This window comes from Phyllobates terribilis, unplaced genomic scaffold (assembly GCF_046119375.1).
Source record: "Phyllobates terribilis strain yellow unplaced genomic scaffold, ASM4611937v1 Scaffold_1__5_contigs__length_1240528914, whole genome shotgun sequence".
NCBI classification, from domain to species: domain Eukaryota; kingdom Metazoa; phylum Chordata; class Amphibia; order Anura; family Dendrobatidae; genus Phyllobates; species Phyllobates terribilis.
Window position 1 is genome coordinate 498,274,898 of NW_027362761.1, and position 15,236 is coordinate 498,290,133.

The window sequence follows — 15,236 nt, forward strand, 5'->3', positions numbered from 1 at the left end:
CTCCTGGGACCTCAACCCCCGGATGAACTGTTCCGTCAGCATTTTATTTTCACTTTGTATGCTGGCTGGACCAACCTGTTTTAGGGCCCGCAGGGCTTCTTGTAAGCGCCAGGCGTAGTCCCGGACACAGTCCTCAGGTTTCTGGACACAGTGGTAGAACCTCATCCGGAGATCTGTCTCAGTGCGATTTTCAAACATAGTTTGCAGTCTCTTAAAGATGATGGATACTGATTCCTGGTCTGCGGCTGGCCAGGTTTCAACTTCCCGCTCTGCGGCACCAGTCAATTGTCCCAGCACAACAGTAGCTCTCTGTTTACCAGTCAGAGAATACATGTCTAGCACACCGCATATTTTCCTCTTGAATCCAGACAGGGTGTCTGGTTTGCCATTATGCTGGGGAAGCAATTTCGCTCCAGGGATATATGGCAGGGCCATGGGTATCAACGGGGTCACGACCCCTGCTGGTGGAGCGGCCGCTCCGGCCTGTGCAGCACCGGGCGCAGGTTGGGCATCTGGAGCGTTAACCGGTGCTCCGGCGGCTTGCTGGTCGTCGGCCATGGTTGCGCCCCCCTAGTGAACCGGAGCCTACTTTCTTCACTTTCTTATCAGGTAGGCCGCAGCTCCGAGGGCGATGGTCTTCTTTCAGGACCTTGCGTTGCTCGCGGCTGATGTCAGAGCGCCCTCTGGGCTCCTTCCAGGACCTGACGCTTTCTGGTTCGACGTCAGGGCGAGGCGTGTCCTAGGCTTAGCGCGCTTCCAGCGGTTACGCCTCTCGGGTTCCCGCGGTTACGCCCCTCTTCTTCCCGCGCGGCGACAGGAAGATGGCGGACAATGGCGGGAAATCTCGGGAATGGCGGGAAACCTTCACCACAGTGAGTATTGCAGTCTTTTAAGGCACACAGTACCCGGTGGCAATGGGCACAGAATCCTGTTCGTGACGCCAAGTTTGACGCGCCCCCAGGGCCGTGGGGTACTCGGCAGCCGGGCCTAGGGATGCCGGTATGGGGGATATCACGGTGGCTTGCCCCGGTCCGTGACCCAGGGCGGTCTGTAAAAGGGGGAATAGTTTATAGGGGATTTGGGAAAGTATTTGTGACGCCACCTGTGGATTGCGGCTAAAGGGTGCCGCCGCTGCGGAGCAGTCCTCTGAAGCTGGTGTTATGGCAGCAGGGATGGTGTGGCTCTCCACACGTAGTTCTAGCTCCAGGGCAGTATAGGGGTAGATGGTGGATGCCGATGAGAGATGGAAGGGTGGACCCGGCGGAAAGACGAACACTCACACGGGGGTAAGCTTCAGTACCTTTACTGGTGATGATGGAGGCACGGTCGAGGGTACACCGGACGAAGGTCGCACTTCTGGACTCTCCCCAGTGAGCGGGTATAGGGCCTCCTGATCTGTGGCTTTACTCGGTAAGCTTCTGTCCTGCCTGGAACTAGGCCTAGCTTGGTTACTGTCTCTCTCTCCCTTGCACCTGCTGACCTGGTGGTAGGGCTTTTTCTTGGAGATCACTCTCCCTGGATGCTGGGGCCTCCGTGACTCCTATCCCTGGTACTGTAGTCAGCGTTTGGCAAACCTGGGACCTGTAGTCCTCCAGGTGTTCCGGTGGTCCCTACTGGGTATGAAGGGTAAAAAAAAAACAAGCAATGTGAACTGAGGTCTAAGATGGTACACATGCAAGAAATAAGAGCTCCTATCCCTGGTACTGTAGTCAGCATTTGGAAAACCTGGGACCAGTAGTCCTCCAGGGGTTCCGGTGGTCCCTACTGGGTATGAAAGGTCCCTGTAGGCGCGGACCTGGTGTCCGGTATATATCTCAGGGTGAGCCTGGTATGCTCCTCTGCCCCCTCGCTACTTCTTCCTTCTCCTCTCGCCTTTGGCCACACTCAGGGCCCTCACACGTGCTGTAGGCCTTGGCTCGCTTAAGCACAGCAGCCAGCGTGCTGCCTCTTCGCTGCTCTCTGAGCGTCAGCGCGCTCTCTCTCAGACTAAACACTGCACTCTGACTCTGTCTGAACAACAACAACTTCTACTCCAACTGAGCTGCCTGGCTCCACCCTCCCTATATATATCCCTAACGGGCTCCCTCTGCTGGTCTGAGGTGGTAGGGTGGAGGTGTGTGAATGTGTGAGGGCCTCTTGTGGAGAAGTCCATCCATGCACCCTTCTGGGTTCTGTGGCATCTGTGACGTGATAGGACTTTTGCTGGGCGCCTGTTATTTCTATCTACGCCTCTGCTCCGGAGCATTATTACAATAAAGAGGCACTGAGGGTTATTATTATAAAGGAGCCACAATAGGGGATTGTTATCATTATAGGGGAAGCAAGGAGGTATTATTATTGTAAGAAAACACAGGGGGTGTTTTATTATAAGGAGGTACAGGGTCATTATTATAAGGGGTGTGAAGGATCAGCTCTCGGGTAGACGCAGGTTCACACAGGAATACAGTCCGCAGGTTCCAAAACAAAACTGGTGGTTTATTAAATGTCCATAAACCAGCCAGGAAAGCAAAACATAACAGCCTCTTTCTGGCACAAAAAGGTATAACAGAACAAAACTCAAAATAACAAGTCCATGCAGCACGGCCTCAGTCATTTAAATTAAGTGCTTTTCTCTGCCTCCAGCAGAGTCTGAGCAGCACATGCAAGGTTTGCTCACCTTTCACAACACACAGCCACATTGAGACCGGCACAGCTGTCTTAAATCAAGGCTTCCAAGACATGGACTTGAGGTAAGTGAGCAGCTGATCTCCCCAGCTCTTTCGGCTGCTTGTAAAACCCGGCCCTTTAATCCGGGTCCATTAACTACCTCTCAGCACTATGTGTGCTGGAGCCTGCTTCTCCGGGTCCTACATCACCAAAGCTTGGCAACTCGGGGACACATACCTCCTGTCTACAACTGGTCCAGCTGCAACCTTACAGGGGTCATACAATTATAGAATGGTAGAGCTGGAAGGAACCTCCAAGGTCATCTGGTCCAACCCCCTGCTCAATGCAGGATTCACTAACCCATATCAAACAGATGTCTATCCAACCTCTGTTTAAAGACTTCCATTGAAGGAGAACTCACCACCTCTCATGGTAGCCTGTTCCACTCATTGATTATTATTAGGGGATTATTATTAAATGAGGTGCAGGGTAATTATTAGGCTATGTGCACACTGTGCGTTTTCGCAGCGTTTTTTCCGTGCACAAATGGGCCAAAAACGCTAGGTAATCCGTGTGCTAGCTAATGCAATGACAATCCTGAAGTGCTGTGCACATGATCTTCCTGTCAGGATTGTCATTGCGTTTAAATCTGCAGCATGTTAATTCTTTGAGTGTTTTTGCAGCATTTTTTACCCATTGACTTCAATTGAGTCAGACAAATCCGCACCAAAGACGCACGTGTAAAAATATTTGCAGATTTGCTGTGGATGTTTGCTGCATATTTGACTGACACAATTCAAGTCAATTCAAGTCAATCAGTCAAAAACGAGGCAAAAACGCACAAAGAATTGCACGTGGGAAACTACTCCTCCCATCATCCTACGGCCGCAGCTGAGGGGAGAAGTAGTCTCCTCTGCCGGCGTTTGTGTGCAGTGTAAAAAAAAAAGGTCAACATAAATCGATATTAAAATAAAAAAACACTTTATACTCGCTTACTGCTGTCAGCACGAGTGTCACATGGCGATCCGATCACCCGGCAGCGAGCAATGCACTGACAGGAGCGCTGATGATCAGCTGAGAACTTCATTGACCTCGCGGCACCGGAGCTGTGTGAGAATTTTCTCACGCAACACTGCTGCAGTAAGTGAGGGCGCCGGAGTTGATCATCAGCTGATTGAACTCCGGTGACCTCACTCCCAGTAGCACTGTGCTATACACTGACAGGAATGATTATAATTACACTCGTGTCAGTGTACAGAGTGCTGTCCTCTAGAGCAGTCACATCAGTGATTGCTGGTGTGACTGCACTAGAAGTGACCCGGATTGTCGTGAGACACTGAATTATGTCATCACGGTGGACAGGTGAGGGATATGGTTGTTTTTTATTTTTGTTTTTTTACAGGTGACAATAGCTTCTGCGGAATGTGCGTTTTGTGAGTATAACAGTGTTTTTTATTTGTAAATAAATGATTAAAACCATGTGAAATTTTGTTTAACACTGGGGTAAAACTGATATTACCATTATATAGTCACTGTATGGTGATAAAATCAGTCTTAGTACAGTGGTTTTGGTTAAAATGTTTTTTCAAGGTTTGATGTTTAAGTCTGCAGTCATTCTATGTGACTGCAGACTTGTGAATCTTCACAGTGCTGCACATAGCATGCTGTGGGAATTCCTCGGCATCGGGAGTGGGTGACCCTATGACTAGAAGTATGCAATTTGCATACATGCAGTCACATGCTGACTAGACATGCGCAGCCTCGTTCAATACAAGTCAATTCAGCAAGGCCCAGCATGTCTAGTTGGAATGTGACCGGAGATGTAGAAATCACATACTTGCGGTCACATGACGGCCCACTCAAAATGCCAGCACTGAAGAATCCTGACAGTCCGCGCTGTGAGGATTCAGAAGTCTGACGTCACATAGACTTTGACCTCAAGCCTGGACAACCCCTTTGTTGATCAGTATGGTGGTATTATCACTACTGTATATGTTTGTAATATTTGGTTATAGTTTATTTGCATTTGTTATACTGCAATATTATTATTGGGGTATTATTATTATTCAGTCTTATGTAGCGGTATTATTAGAAATATCGGTATTGAAGAACATCTTGATTACTTACAGGCAGGCTAATACTAGTAATAGATATCCCCATCAGGGGCAAGGACACCATGGACCTGTGTGCTTTTAAATGCCAGGGCTGAATTTCAGTCCCAGTCCGTCCCTGATTGTGGAAATAAACATTTAAGGTTAAAGGGGTTTTCCCACAAACAAAAGTTAATTTTAATCAATGGCTGTGTCTGGCCGTGCAGGAACATGGTCTGATCATACCACATCTCCTGGGCAGGGGGGGGGAGCAAAAGAGTATACAGACATGACAGCATGGGATCACAGCTGATTCTTTCTTTGAAGTAAAACATTGTTTAAAAACAGGCAGGGAAATTTTTTTACCTCTCAAAAACACCTCTAAGCTGTGATCCCGTGCTGTCCTGTCTGTATACTCTTTTGCTCCCCCCCCCCTGCCCAGGAGATGTGGTATGATCAAACCGATTTCTGTACAGGGTCAGACACAGCCATTATACAACAGGGGCACATTTATAAGATTATCTCAGCACATGAACATTTTATTTAAACACATCCAATTGTGAAACTTATTATTACTATTGATTAACCCTAGAACGCATACCTGGGGCCTCGCAGGCCCGCCCTGTTAATTGTTTTCTATTTTCTGCAAGATTACTTTAGTTAGAATTTTGAAACTCTAGGTATTCCTCAGGTATATAGTTGTTTGTCATTTTTGTTTGAGTTATTCCATGTTATTTGCACACGGGACTAAAAGGCCCCAGGTATGTGAAAAAGTAGATTTTTATGGTCATGCGTTCTAGGGTTAAAATCAACTTTTGTTCGTGGGAAAACCCCTTTAAGCAAACCACAATGAGTTTATGGTGTTTCAGACTATTTTCATTGCTCAAAAAACACAGAGCCTTACAGTTCCAGCAAAGTGGATGGATTAATAGAAATCTCACGTCCACTGTGTTTTTTTTTTTACTCAGCGTAAAATGACCTGCGGTGTTTTTATTATCTACAACATGTCAATTTCTCTTGCAGGTACGCACAGTTTTATATGATTACTAGCTATTGAGCCCGTTCTACGCCCGGGTGGCGAGCAGTTTTATTGGTATATGGTCTCCCATCCTGGTATTTGTGCTGCCCCCATCCTGGTATTTGTGCTCCCCAATCCTGTTCCCCCATCCTGTTATGTGCTGCCCTCATCCCTATCCTGGTATGCATGGCACGCCTCATCACTATCCAGGTATGTATGGCACGCCTCATCCCTATCCTGGTATGCATGGCACGCCTCATCACTATCCTGGTATGCATGGCACCCCTCACCTCCAATTTTAGTATGCATGGCACCCCTCACCCTCAATCCTGGTACGCATGGCACCCCTCACCCTCAATCCTGGTACGCATGGCACTCCTCACCCTCAATACTGGTACGCATGGCACCCCTCACCCCCAATCCTGGTACTCATGCAACCCCTCACCCTCAATCCTGGTATGCATGGTACCCCTCATCCCTATCCTGGTATATATGGTACCCCTCATCCCTATGCTGGTATGCATGGCCCCTCATCTGAATTCTTGTATGCATGGCCCCCCCAGATCCCTATCCTGGATTGCATGGTACCCTTCATCCCCCAATCCTGGTATGCATGGTACCCCTCATCCCCCAATCCTGGTATGCATGGTACCCCTCACCCCTGGTATGCATGGCACCCCACCACCCCCAATCCTGGTATGCATGGCACTCCCATCCCCAATCCTGGTATGCATGGTACCCCTCATTTCAAATCTGGTATACATGGCACCCCTCATCCCAATCCTGGTATGCATGGCACCCCATCTCTCATCCTGGTATGCATGGCACCCCTCATCCTAAATTTGATATACATGGCACCCCTCATCCCAATCCTGGTATGTATGGCACCCCTCATCCCCCAACCCTGGTATGCATGGCACCCCCCATCCCCCAATCCTGTTATGTATGGCCCCCCCTCATCCCTATCCTGGTATGCATGGCACTCCTCATCCCCCAATCCTGGTATGCATGGTACCCCTCATCCCCCAATCCTGGTATGCATGGTACCCCTCATCCCCGAATCCTGGTATGCATGGTACCCCTCATCCCCGAATCCTGGTATGCATGGTACCCCTCATCCCCCAATCCTGGTATGCATGGTACCCCTCATCCCCCAATCCTGGTATGCATGGTCCCCTCATCCCCCAATCCTGGTATACATGGTCCCCTCACCCCCAATCCTGGTATGCATGGTCCCCTCATCCCCCCAATCCTGGTATGTGTGGCACCCCTCATCCTCCAATCCTGGTATGTGTGGCCCCCTCACCCCCCAAACCTAGTATGTGTGACCCCCTCATTCCTCAATCCTGGTATGCATGGTACCCCTCATCCCCCAATCCTGGTATGTGTGGCCCCCTCATCCCCCAATCCTAGTATGTGTGGCCCCCTCATCCCCCAATCCTGGTATGTGTGGCACCCTCATCCCCCAATTCTGGTATGCGTGGACCCCTCATCCCCCAATCCTTGTATGTGTGGACCCCTCACCCCCCCAAACCTGGTATGTATGGCACCCCTCACCCTCAATACTGGTACGCATGGCACCCCTCACCCCCAATCCTGGTACTCATGCCACCCCTCACCCTCAATCCTGGTATGCATGGTACCCCTCATCCCTATCTTGGTATATATGGTACCCCTCATCCCTATCCTGGTATGCATGGCCCCTTATCCGAATCCTGGTATGCATGGCCCCCCAGATCCCTATCCTGGTATGCATGGTACCCCTCATCCCCCAATCCTGGTATGCATGGTACCCCTCATCCCCCAATCCTGGTATGCATGGTACCCCTCACCCCTGGTATGCATGGCACCCCACCATCCCCAATCCTGGTATGCATGGCACCCCCATCCCCAATCCTGGTATGCATGGCACCCCTCATTTCAAATCTGGTATACATGACACCCCTCATCCCAATCCTGGTATACATGGCACCCCATCTCTCATCCTGGTATGCATGGCACCGCTCATCCCAAATTTGATATACATGGCACCCCTCATCCCAATCCTGGTATGTATGGCACCCCTCATCCCCCAATCCTGGTATGCATGGCACCCCCCATCCCCCAATCCTGGTATGTATGGTACCCAACCCCTCATCCTGGTATGCATGACTTTCTCATCCCCAATCCTGTTATGTATGGCACCCCTCATCCCTATCCTGGTATGCATGGCACTCCTCATCCTCCAATCCTGGTATGCATGGTACCCCTCATCCCCCAATCCTGGTATGCATGGTACCCCTCATCATCGAATCCTGGTATGCATGGTACCCCTCATCCCCCAATCCTGGTATGCATGGTACCCCTCATCCCCCAATCCTGGTATGCATGGTCCCCTCATCCCCCAATCCTGGTATACATGGTCCCCTCACCCCCAATCCTGGTATGCATGGTCCCCTCGTCCCCCCAATCCTGGTATGTGTGGCACCCTCATCCCCCAATTCTGGTATGCGTGGACCCCTCATCCCCCAATCCTGGTATGTGTGGACCCCTCAACCCCCAAACCTGGTATGTATGGCACCCCTCATCCATTTCACGCTGCAGACATGCAAAAAATAAACACTTATACTCACCTTTCTTCCCTGTGCTCCAGCGCTGCTGTGTCCTGTTCTGCTGGAGGCCGGGGGAGGAGTGTGGCGCTGGAGCACCGCGCTGTCCGGTGCCATTTTGCTGAAAACACACTGTAAATGTGTCTTCAGTAAAATGGCGCCGGATAGCGCTATGAGCATGCGGAGATTCCGACGCCTTCACTCCGCCCCCGGTCTCCGGCCAGAAGAGAGGCGCCGCGGCAACGCTCCTCCCGGTCAGGTAAGTATGTAAGTATGGCTCCGGAGATTGCGGTATGCGTTCAGTGTCTACTCATACCGCCATCCCCGGCACCATACACTCCTCTTACCTGTAACGGTTCCATGCATTCTTCTGTCTGGAGCCAGACTGCACGTCGCGCATGCGCAGTCTATAGAGGCTTCAGACAGAGGGACGCTTGGCCGATTATATTATAGATTCTCCCCATAGAATTGCATTAAATACAGAAAATCCACAGGTAAAAAACGCACATGTGCTAAAAATGCATGTAATCCACATATAACTGTATCAATAAAGTTTTGTGAAAGTCAAATACCAGGAAGTATCAAAACAGAGCAGCTTTATTTAAAACACGACAAACCAAAAGGCCAAAAAAAACGCAGCATTAAAAATGCTACAAAGAATACGCAAGTAACTTAATTTACTTAATAGGTGCAGAAAATCTTCAACATCAAAAACTCACCAAATATTCATCGTAGGAACATAGCCTTAGGGATACAATAAAAAATTGGTTCTCTACTGCATAGGTTATAAATGTCTGATCAATGGGGCCTCACTGACTATAAGGCCACGGCCCCACTATCAGTATTCGGTCAGTATTTTTTCTCAGGAGTGGGAACCAAAACCAGGAGTGGGTGTCACGTCAGGTGTGAGTGCAACACAGAGGGGAAAGGGAGACCAGACACTACGGAAAAGGGGAAGAGGTGACCTCCTAATCTGGACTAGCGTCACCCTGTCTTCCTCTAACGTCCCTATACAGCCTCCGCAGCTGTTGCCGATCACGTGCCTCGCCCTAATATCCCTGGCGTAAGGCTATAGCTGTGGATGGAAGGAGATGAACACTAGTCAACCTCTGCTAGCACTCTATAGACAGAAGGGGAAGACAACACAGGGGAATAATAACTTAGCTTTAGAAAAACTCCAACATGACACACTGCCTCAAGACTCCAGAGAGGATGTGATGCTGCTTCAGCCAAGTTCCAAATAGAAATGAGTATAACCGGCGACGCCCACCTAGACACACCAGGACTAAAGGGAGGTAGTCCCTGGGTCATAAACACTGCTTCCTATCTAGGCAGCTGTCTGCCATGGAGAAGAAGGTTGCACCCGTCTATCCCGAAGGCACCTATCCAAACGTATGGCCAAAGACATGGCAGCCTCCAAGGACTGAGGGGTATCATATACTGCCAAGGCATCTTTCAACCTTTCAGTAAGCCCCTCACAAAATTGAATTTTAAGGGCTGAGTCATTCCATTTGGAATCTGTTGCCCATCTATGGAATTCCAAACTGTACGTTTCCACTGACCGAATCTCCTGCTGAAGGTGACGTAGCTTAGACTCAGCCAAGACTCAGTCAGGGTCATCATAGATGAGGGCAATAGCTCAAAAAAAAAACCTCCACAGACTGGAGACAAACTGAGTCCTGCGGTATGAAAACGCCCATGACTGAGGATCGCCCTGCCGTAGAGAGATCACAATACCAACTCGTTGCTCCTCATTACTGGAGGAGTAGGGACGAAGTTTGAAATACAATTTGCATGCCTCCTTAAACACAAAAAACTTGTCCCTACCTCCTGAAAACTTGTCTGGGAGGGCAACCTTGGGTTCAGACTGGAGAGGTCTACCAGCAGAAACCCCTACATTGGCGGCCTGTAAAGGGTGATACTGCTGCTGAACCTCACAGCGGAGGTCATTCACCTCCAGAGACAGCGGAACTGCTCTGTGAGTTCTGCAACTGATCCCATACTAAAGGGTGTAAGGAAAAAAAGGTGCACGCCCAAAAACACACAAAGAAAAAAAAATGTCAATCTTGTGTCGTTTTTTTTTTTTTTCTAAAACGTGCTCGGCCGGTTATAATGTCACGCCAGGTGTGAGTGCAACACAGAGAGTCACGCCAGGTGTGAGTGCAACAGAGAGGGGAAAAGGAAAGGGAGCCCAGACACTAGCGGAAGAGATGACCTCCTAATCTGGACTAGCGTCACTCTGTCTCCCCCTAACGTCCCTATACAGCCTCCGCAGCAGTCGCCGATCACGTGCCTCGCCCTACGATCCATGGTGTAAGGCTATAGCTGGGGGTGGAAGGAAATGAGCACTAGTCAACTTCCGCTAGCACTCTAAAGACAAAAGGGGAAGACAACACAGGGGAATAATAACTTAGCTTTAGAAGAACTCCAACAGGGCACACGGCCTCAAGACTCCAGAGAGGACGTGATGCTGCTTCAGTCAAGTTCCAAGTAGAAATGAGTATAACCGGCGATGCCCACCTAGACACACCAGGTATATATACACCCAGACTAAAGGGAGGTAGTCGCTGGGTCCTAAACACAGCCTCCTATCTAGGCAGCTGTCTGCATTGCCAAACATGGAGATCTCCTGAAAACCACTGCAGGGCGACTGTCTGTCACCTCTGACACACCCGTGACAGTGGATGATAGAAACAAGTGCACTTATCACCCACTCCTGGTTTTGGCTCCCACTTCTGAGAAAAAATAATGACCGAATACTGATAGTGGGGCTGTGGCCTTAGATTGAGAGTCCTGTCCCTAAATACACAACTGCAGCAAGGAAGAGCCTGAAATGTGCTTCTGTCCAGCATTCATGGTTCCTCTCTAGTCAAAGTCTATGGGACAAACAGCCAAATGCAGGACACGTGCTTGGCAGCTGCTCCATTGAAACGCCATCTCACTGTGGAAGTGCAGTAAGTTTTGGTTCGGGTGGCCATATGGGGAAATAGAGCAATCGCATCCACAGATTGTGGATGCACCCGGTTTCATGTGCCTGTCTGCATTGAGGGCGGGACTTGGGACTACCTTTAGATTGCATGCATTATTCTGGTCCATAAAATGGACCAGAGGAGTATATTAATTCAGGCTTTGGATCATACCCAAAAGAAGAAAACAAATCAGACTCCAGACTTCTCTTCTATTTATCACTCACTACACACAGAAACACATACCCTTTATACACTGTACATAATTACTACGTATACTACACATAAACCCTGCACACACTACATACGCTACACATAATAACTACACATTGTTACTCTCGCGCACGGACTGACTGGCGTGAGCGTGATTAGTGATCCCACTGTACCATGAACCGAGGAGTGCCTGGAGGGGCGTAACTAAGTATCAACCCGATCCGACCAAGGTCGCACGGTGGCTCAGTCGACTCCGTGAACCAGGGAGGAACCGAGCAGAGGGACCAGGTGCTACTCCAGGTCAGACCCCGGTCACAGCTGTTGACCCACACCGGGGAATGCAGGAACAGGCAGGTTAGACTGGCATGTAGACAGGTGAGTACTGGCAAACACGGCTGGTATGCAGACGGGTGGATATTGACAGGCACAGCTGGTATGCAGACAGGTGGGCACTGGCAGGCACGGCTAGCGTGCAGACAGGTGGGCACAGGCAGGCACGGCTGACATGCAGAGAGGCGGGTACTGGCAGATAGAAACGCAGGCAGGATAGGGACCAGTACAGACTGGGATTCAGGGACGAAGCTGCAGGTGCGGTAAACAAGCAGAGCGGAGCAAAACCCGCAGATGCGGTGAACAAGCAAAGCAGAGCAAAACCGCAGATGTGGAAGACAAGCAAAGCAGAGCAAAACCCACAGATGCGGTGAACAAGTAAAGCAGAGCAAAACCGCAGATGCGGTGAACAAGCAAAGCAGAGCAAAACTGCAGATGCGGTAGACAAGTAAAGCAGAGCAAAACCCACAGATGCGGTGAACAAGCAAAGCAGAGCAAAACCCACAGATGCGGTGAACAAGCAAAGCAGAGCTAAACCCGCAGATGCGGTAGACAAGCAAAGCAGAGCAAAACCTGCAGATGCGGTAAACAAGCAAAGCAGAGCGAAACCACAGATGCGGTGAACAAGTAAAGCAGAGCAAAACCCGCAGATGCGGTATACAAGCAAAGCAGAGCAAAACCCGCAGATGCGGAGAACAAGAGAGCAGAACAGAACCACAGGTGCGGTAAACAAGCGGAGCAGAGCGGAACCGCCGGAGCGGTGAACAAGTAGAGCAGAACAGAGCAGAAGATGAAGGCAGACAGGACAGGGCTCTGTTCACATGGAACAGACTGGAAAATACAGGAAAATGGTTAGAACACAGGAGGTAGATATGGAGGCAATGAAAGGGGACAAGCAGAACCAGATACACACAAGGTACATACAATGAAGTAGCGAGTGGACACAAAACTCACAAACAGAAGTACAGAGACAACGAGTTGCAGTTAGGTGCAGGTTCAGACACTGCAGGCAAGGGGAAGGTATGGACATAGAGAGAAACAAGTAACGAGCTAGGACACTGTTCAGACAGGAACTGAACCGGGAACAAGATACAGGAACGAGCCTGGGAACTCAGCCCCCAGGGTGGCAGAAACAGACTAGAAGTCAGAGATACAGGTAGCGGCCCTGGGTACTCGGCCCTCAGGGTGGCGGAAACAGACTAGAAGTCACAGGTACAGGAAAAGGCCCTGGGTACTCAGCCCCCAGGGTGGCGGACAGACTAGAGTTAGGACAGGACCTGGCACCTCAGTTGAAAAAGACAAACTGAGTGAAAGTGTTGCCCAGGCACCTCCTACTGGTTTAAGTATCCAGTGACTCACAGCAATAGGCTGGGGACGCATTAGGACTGTGCACACGGTAGCTATAAGCAGAAAGCCGCGCCGACGCCCTAAGCAATCAGACAAGAGACATGGACACAGCAGGAACTGAAACAAAGAGTGCAGCATGGACTGACAGGTAAGATTGCGGTCTTGCATGGTGGGAGGTGGTGCACCATGCAAGCACGCCGCCAGGAATGTTACACACATGTACAGTTGAAACCAGAAGTTTACATACACTATATAAAAAGACACATGTGCATGTTTTTCTCAATATCTGACATGAAAGCAGAATAAACCTTTCCTGTGTTAGGTCAGTTAGGATTACCATATTTTTTAATATTTGCCAAATGCCAGAATAATGAGAGAGAGAGAATGTTTTAAGGCATTTTTATTACTTACTGCAAAGTCAAAAGTTTACATACACTAAGATTAATATGCCTCTAAACAATTCTGTACTGCCCATATGATGATGTAATGTGTTTGGAAGCTTTTTTGGCAACATCTGAGTTAATTAGAGACACACCTGTCAATGTATTTTAATGCACACCTGAAACACACTGCTTCTTTGTGTAGCATCATGGAAAAGTCTAAAGGAATCAACCAAGATATCAGGAATAGAATTGTGGACTTGCACAAGTCTGCCTCATCCTTGGGTACAATTTCAAGATACCTGAATGTGCCTCGTTCATCTGTACAAACAATTATACGCAAGTACAAACAAGACGGGAATGTCCAGCCATCATACCACTCAGGAAGGAGACGGGTTCTGTGTCCCAGAGATGAATGTGCTTTGGTTCGACATGTGTATATTGACGCGCCCCCTGGTCCGTGGGGTACTCTGTGGCCGGGCCGGTCAGTGCTGGGGGATGTCACGGTGGCAGTGACCCACGGTGGTCAATTAAAGGGAAAGTAAAGGGAAATAAAGTTTTTAAAGATAATGATTGTGACGCCACCTCTGGTATGCGGCTATATGGGGCCGCCGCTGCGGTGAAGATCCTCTGGAGCTGATGGTGACGCAGCAGAGTTGGTTCAGCTCTCCACAGGCAGAGCTTAGCTCCAGGGCAGGATATAGGGGTTTTATGAGGTAGATGTTGCTGATGCTGTGTAATGCAGGGCTGGTGATGGCGCAGCAATAATTCTAGGACACAGTGGAGTGCAATCTTCAAGGTTTTACTCACAGTTATCACGCTGCTCCTGGTTACAACTGCCAGATTATAACCACCCACGTCGTCCTGCGTTCACCAAGGAAGGGGTTCAGCAGCTCTCAAGTATTTCAGGAGTACTTAAACGGGACCCCGTTCTATGTTCCTTCCTCGGTCGTCTTCCTGAGCTGGCTCTCACCCTCCTGCCCTGCACCTCACAATCAGTGTCCTAAGCCAGTAGCCTCGGATCTTGTCGGGCGACGTGCAGTCCCCTGGACCCTATGCGGCCACCTTGTCGGCGATGTAATTGTAGTAGTGGGCAGCTGCACCTTGAAAGTACAGTAGCCTCCGGTTATCTAGCTAAGCCTGGTTGTTCTCCACTAGTTTAGGGGCTGGTCCCCTCTGCAGCCCGATCCCTCCACGTCCGTGTAGATTCGGGCGCACGGGTTGCTTCCTGCACTCCCTGTGCCCCTGGGATCCACTCTGTCTCTGGAGCCTTCTCTCTGCTCCCATCCTCTCTCACTCTCTCTCCTGGGCCTCTCAGACTGGGCCCGCTCTCCTTTCTTCTTCCATCTCCAGCTCCAAGCACTGGAGCCAGAAGCCTTGACCTCCTCCACTGCTCTCCTGAGCAGGACTCGCTCTGACTGAACTCAACTCCTTCTAGATGGTTCCCCCTCTTCTTATACTCTTCCTGACGGTGCTCCCCTGAACTACTTCCTCCACCCACGCCCACTACATGGTTCCCCCTCTAATGGTTCCCCCCCTTCCAACCAGGGACTGGGCTCAGCATTGTACACATGCATCTTGCCCCCCTTCTGGTCTGGAATGGTGTGGTGTTGGATGCAGGTGGGTGGGTCCCGGGCAGTACTCTCTCCTTACCTGAG